Source organism: Cebus imitator, unplaced genomic scaffold, assembly GCF_001604975.1.
Source record: "Cebus imitator isolate Cc_AM_T3 unplaced genomic scaffold, Cebus_imitator-1.0 Scaffold5, whole genome shotgun sequence".
Lineage (NCBI taxonomy): Eukaryota > Metazoa > Chordata > Mammalia > Primates > Cebidae > Cebus > Cebus imitator.
In genome coordinates, this window is record NW_016107320.1 from 13,017,630 (window position 1) to 13,023,805 (window position 6,176).

The 6,176-nt window shown below is 36.5% G+C and overlaps 1 protein-coding gene across 15 annotated transcripts in view; it reads right to left on the minus strand.

The window, feature by feature from the left end:
* NSD3 (nuclear receptor binding SET domain protein 3) overlaps positions 1 to 6,176 on the minus strand; it is a 115,307-nt gene that overhangs the window by 82,912 nt on the left and 26,219 nt on the right. Inside the window, exon 1 of one of the 15 annotated variants that reach the window (XM_017536533.2) lies at positions 5,597 to 5,969. The exons of the other annotated variants lie outside the window; for them this stretch is intronic. The gene's annotated coding sequence lies outside the window, so the exon portion shown is untranslated. Of the gene's footprint in view, positions 1 to 5,596; positions 5,970 to 6,176 lie in introns of those variants that run through there. 15 annotated transcript variants of the gene reach the window in all.

Sequence of the window (6,176 nt, forward strand, 5' to 3'; positions counted from 1 at the left end):
AGTGCTGGGATTACAGGCTTGAGCCACTACGCCCGGCCCTAACTACAGAATTTTAAATATGAACTGTCTTTAAACAATGGAGCTATTAATTTCACCAGCTTGATAATGCTATTCTGTTTATATAAGAGAATGTTCTCATTCTTAGGAGAGCTATGCTGAAATACATAAAGTGTCATGGTATCTACAACTTTCAAATGGTTCAGGGTTTTTAAAAAGGTACATATACCTAGAGTAAAGCAAATGAGACAAAATGTTAACAATTGACGAATCTAGATGTTGAATGAAATATTCTTTCAACTTTTCTAAATGTTTGAAAATTTTAAAATGGAAAAGTTGTGGGGGGTGAGGGTAACGACAAATAATTTGGCTAGTGTTTGGAAGAAGTACTAAAAACAAAAAGTTACAGGTGCCTAAGGTAAGAACCTCCATTAAATTCTGGTGCCATGTTCTGAGCTAACAAGCTAAACGGGCCACATTGTTACATTTTCTAGAAATCCTAAGCATGAAGAAGACCATACTTCTTCATACTCTGCCTTCAAATAATACAATAATGCAATCAAGAAAGCAGTTTTGGTGGTTTATAAAAAACAGATATTTTGGGACCACAACTAAATTTCTTTACATAGTTGATTTTTATGTATAGTGGAGTCTGGTGGCCAGCCTTCAAAAAGCAGACACACCAACTGATACAATGGTTAAGACCTCACTAAATTAGGAGGCTCTACTCAGCACCATGCTTGAGAGTACAAGTTCAGAATCAAACTAAGTTCAAGAGCATACCAAGTCCTGCTGGCTGTGTGACTTTAGGCAACTTTTTCAATATCCCTAATCCTCAGTTTCCTTAGCCAGAAATTGTGGATACCTGTAATTGTGTACCTTGTACAGGGTTGCTCTAACAATTAAGAGTTAATCCATGAACAGCACTTAAGACAGTGCCTGGCATACAGTCAGAGCCTGGCCACTTGTTAGTTCTTTATTATTATCATTCATTGCAATGCTGGGTACACAGAACTGGTTAAAAAAAAAAAAAAATCACTGACCTAAAAGCACTTTCAATCTCTTTCTTAAGACATGTATGATTTTCTAAGTAAGACACATAAAATAGTAGCAAACAATGTGAAACAGAAGGTGACTAAGAATTGAAATTGTGTTACTACTACAATTATAACAGACATTTGAGGAGAAGAACAATGCTGGTTAAGGAGGCATTCAGGGCATGAGAAACAAGCAGTATGTGGAAGTAAGGTGTTCTTCACACACTGCTTTTAAAACTACTTGGTACAGGCCAGCAAGAATTTTTATACCTTTGTTCTTAATAAATCCCTGATAAAGACAGTATGTTCAATTTATTTTTAAGGCAATAATATTAATGGCTAACATTTGAGAGGTTAGTGTCAATACTATCCTTAACATTTTACATTTGTTATATTATTTTACTTCGTGGAACACCCCTTTGAGGAAATACTATTACTATCCCATTTTACAAATGAAAAATCAAGGCCAGTATGATTAAATAACTTGCCCATAGTCCAGATCAAGTAAACACAGCATTCAAACACACACTGTTCTACAGCATTGGCTTTTAACAAGTAAGCTTACTTCCCACAATCCCTAAATATGTAAAGAAAACAACAACAACAACAACCGAACCTCACTTCACACTTTGCCACTCCCACTCCCCAAAGTTAACTAACAATCTGGTGGAAGACTAAATAATTGTACTAATCTATCCATTCTATTATATACTTTCAAGTAAATGAAATCACCACATAAAACCATTTCTGATCAATTCTTCCTCTGAAGAATGTTTCTAGGCTGATTTTTTTTAAAAAGATAAATCAATCAGTGAATACATCTTATTTTGTTGAAACTACACAGTTTTAAATAAGGAAAAAAAGTTGAAAATTATCAATCAAAGCTTTAGTGCTCTTATTTGTTATTTACCAACTTACTCATGGTGGTAGGTGTGGTGCTGTGATAATAGAAAAGTTTATAGAATCCTTAAGCCAAATCACAGATACAGAGTTTAAAAATAAACAAAAACCAAAAACAGGAAAAGAAATCAAGCCAGGCATAGTGGTTCATGCCTGCAATCCCAGCTACTTAGGAGACTCAAGGAGGGGGATTGTTTGAGGTCAGGCATTCAAGACCAGCCTGTGCAACGCTGTAAAACCCTTTCTCTAAAGTAAAAAAAAAAAAAAGGGCAAGAGAGAGAAAGAAAGAAATCATGTTGTATGTTTCAGATGAACAATTTCAGCCTATAAATGTCAATTAAGTATTCATAATATGCTAAATTTAGAGTTTAAGTGACTATAACAAATTCATAAACAATTATTTTTGTGGAATGTATTGCTGGATTCCACTTTATAGAATTACATGTTGTGCTGCATATATTCATTCTTTTTCTATGTTTAAAATGCCAATTGCTTCTCAATAATAGAAACTTTTTATTTTATTATACTTCAAAATTCCTTAGGCCCGGAGCAGTGGCTCACACTTATAATCCCAGCACTTTGGGAGGCTAAGGTGGGTGGATCACCTAAGGTCACGAGTTTGAGACCAGTCTGGCCAACATGGCAAAACCCTGTTTCTGCTAAAAATACAAAAATGAGCCAGGCGTGGTGGTGCTGCACCTGTAATCCCAGCTACTCAGGAGGCTGAGGCAGGAGAATCACTTGAACCTGGGAGGCGGAAGTTGCAGTGAGCCGAGATCACGCCACTGCACTGGAGCCTGGGTGACAGTAAGACTCCATTTCAACGACCACCACCAATTCGTTACATTGATATCATTATTAAAGTCTTTTGGAATTAGAAGTGGTATTAAGGTGTCATATAAGTTGCCTATTTCTGTTTTCAGACCCAGCTACTCTACAAATACATTCCTAGGTTAATTTGTAAATCTAACCACATCACTCTCCTGATTAAAATCCTTCACTGGTTTCCCATTGCCCAGAGAGAGGCAAAGCACCTAGACTGACAGATCATATAAGGCCCTCCAAGCAAGGTCTCTAAGCTACCTCTTCAACTCTAAGTCACTTTTGTACCCTAGTAATATAAAATCACTGGAAATTTCTGTGCACACTATGATTTCACTCCTCTGGGCCTTTACTAACAGTATCTCCTATCCGTAATATACCCTTTTACTTTTTAATTTTTTTGCTTGACTCTTAACCATCTTTTGAGCTCAGAATGTCATTTCAAAGAAGTAGTCATTTAAGCTCTAAGTTAGTCTGAGTAACTTTCCTCTATGTTCTAAGATATTCTATGCGTGCCTCTTAGAATTAATCATAAAACAATCTGTTTATGTGAGTTTTCTTAAGAGCAGGAAGTAATGTTATTCCCATATATGCTCTTGGAACCAAACTCAAAGGCTCAGAGTAGGGGCTTCATGAATCTTTTACTAAACTGCATAAACTTAAGAGTTATTTCATATAAATGAAATGCTTCACAGAGCTGCTGTGGGTCTTTGCATGGAGGTAGTAACAGAATATAAAAGCAGTTACCATCTCCTCAGGTAAATATCCTTGGTAAAATGTGACTAACAACTGCTTACTTAGATGCCACTGAGATTCTCTTTAGTTCTGGGCTTAACTTTCATGAAGGTTTAAAGTTCCAACAGGCTGGCATGAAGTCAAATAAACTTTCAGAGTGAGTGTTAACCCAAATGAAGACCAAGATATATAAAAGAAGAAACTCATATGAATGTATCCATTTAAAACCTTATTAATAATGTAGATCTGAAATTCAGAATGTAGAATCTCTCAAAATACAATCATCATAGTTGTAGTTAATTGAATCAGCATGAAAATCAATCTGTTTTCCAAAGCTGTTCTAGTAAACATAATCAATCATACTATAAAACAAAGTGTACTTGATAGATCTACATTAGAATTTTTACAGCTAAAAAAAGTAGAATATGATTTTCACAACGGAGAGGAAGAGGGTGGTCTTCTTTAACACAGGATAAACAAAGGATCCAGATGTTTCTTTATGTGAACTGCTGCAAGGAATATTTCTCAAGGTTTATGATAAATCAACACTCAATGTGTTTCCATAGTAACAGGAATGGAGTGCATGCAGACAGTCTACAGTAATGAACCAGCTATGCTGGTTCTTAAAAACCTGGCATTTTCACTGTTTGGCAATTTCTGCAGCAAGAACATTATTTAAAAAAAAAAAAAAAAAAACTTTTGGCCAGGCGAAGTGGCTTATGCTTGTAATTCTAGCACTTTGGGAGGCCGACGTGGGTGGATCACGAGGTCAGGAGTTCGAGGCCAGCCTGGCCAATACGGTGAAACCCCATCTCTACTAAAAATACAAAAATTAGCTGGGTATGGTGGTGGGCACCTGCAGTTCCAACTACTCGGGAGGCTGAGGCAGAAGAATCACTTGCACCCGGGAGATGGAAGCTGCAATGAGTTGAGATTGTGCCACTGCACTCCAGTCTGGGCGACAGCAAGACTCTGTCTCGGAAAAAAAAAAAAAAAAAAAAATTAAAGACACACATAATGTTGGCAGGGCGTGGTGGCTCTTGCCTGTAATCCCTGTACTTTGGGAGGCTGAGGTGGGTGGATCATGAGATCAAACATTTGAGACCAGCCTGGCCAACATGGTGAAAACCCATTTCTACTAAATATACAAAAAAATTAGCTGGGCGTGCCTATAATCTGAGCTACTTAGGAGGCTGAGGCAGGAGAATCGCTTGAACCCAGCAGGCAGAGGTTGCAGTGAGCCGAGATCACGCCACTGTACTCCAGCCTGGGCGACAGAGTAAGACTCCTTCTCAAAAAAAAAAAAAGATACATAATGTTGAAAAACTAGAGGGTCATTTCGTTTTAAAATCAAAAGACTGAAATGCAGTACATAAAGGCAAGCTTAAGCATAGATTCTGTGAAGTATGAAGCAAGAACTATCAAATATATTCATATACTAATTTCAAACTGAATGATCACTTAATGTTTCAGTGATCCTGTATTTGGATCCTGTCTTTGAAATCAATTTAATATGTACATATAGGCAAAGCCTCCCTAAAAATATCTTCTGAATATGACTCACATTTAATCATAGAATATGAAGATCTCTGGGTGACAAAATCAAGATTCTCATTTTACAATTTTTTCCCCAAGCTGACACCAAGAAGAAAATGGGGGGAAAGAAACAGTTCATTTTTTTCAATGCAAGACTAAAAAAAAAAAAGAAACTTCATTTTTAAAAAAATATGCTCCATTATTTTCAGTACGTGGGTTTGCTAGAGTGAAACCACAAACTCTACAAAGAAAAAATGCTTACGTATAGAAAGATGCTAAAATCCTCTAATGTCAGTTTTTAAAAAAGACACCATTATTTCTGGTTCTGTGTTCTACTAATATTTTAATCTAATTATATGATCAGAGTGATCCTTTGACTGTAAGATATGAATTCTGGTATTGCCCATTTTGGCTTTCATAATTTAAAAATTTTTGGTAATATAGTAACAAATATGTATTGTTTAAAAATAATGGAGGTATATTTTTAATGCTATTTCTTGTAAAACTAAAAGCCCCTCATCCCTATTTGAAGTAAAACATACATATTTTTAAAGAACCCAAACACATACCTTTAAAAATCAGCAAAATCAAACTGCTATGAAGTATGAACAGAAGCAAAAGTCAATTTCTACCCTCTGGACAGGACACAAATTACACTAAAAATCAATATTCTTCCTTTGTAAGCCATGAGTCCTTTCTAATCACATTTTAACTTCACCCTCACCCCACACGTACAAAAGAAAAAGCAGAGATGGGGGTGGGGACTTACAGAGGAAACAAAAAGTAAAAACCAACCACCTGGTTCTAGGAACTTGACCACACCCCTATGGTACCAAAAAGGAAATGAACAACAATGTTTATCTTTTATTCACCAAAAGCAGCTAGAATCGATAGGATCTAATCTAGTCCTCATTACAGACAAAAGCAATAACCAAATTTGGTACAGTGACAATACAACTCAATGTTAACTTTCAAACAAAATGGATCCTGGTTGAAAACGTGTTGTCAAGGAAATAAAAATGAAAAAACAAATCCAAGAGCCGGGCACGGTGGCTCAAGCCTGTAATCCCAGCACTTTGGGAGGCCGAGGCGGGTGGATCACGAGGTCAAGAGATCGAGACCATCCTGGTCAACATGGTGAAACCCCGT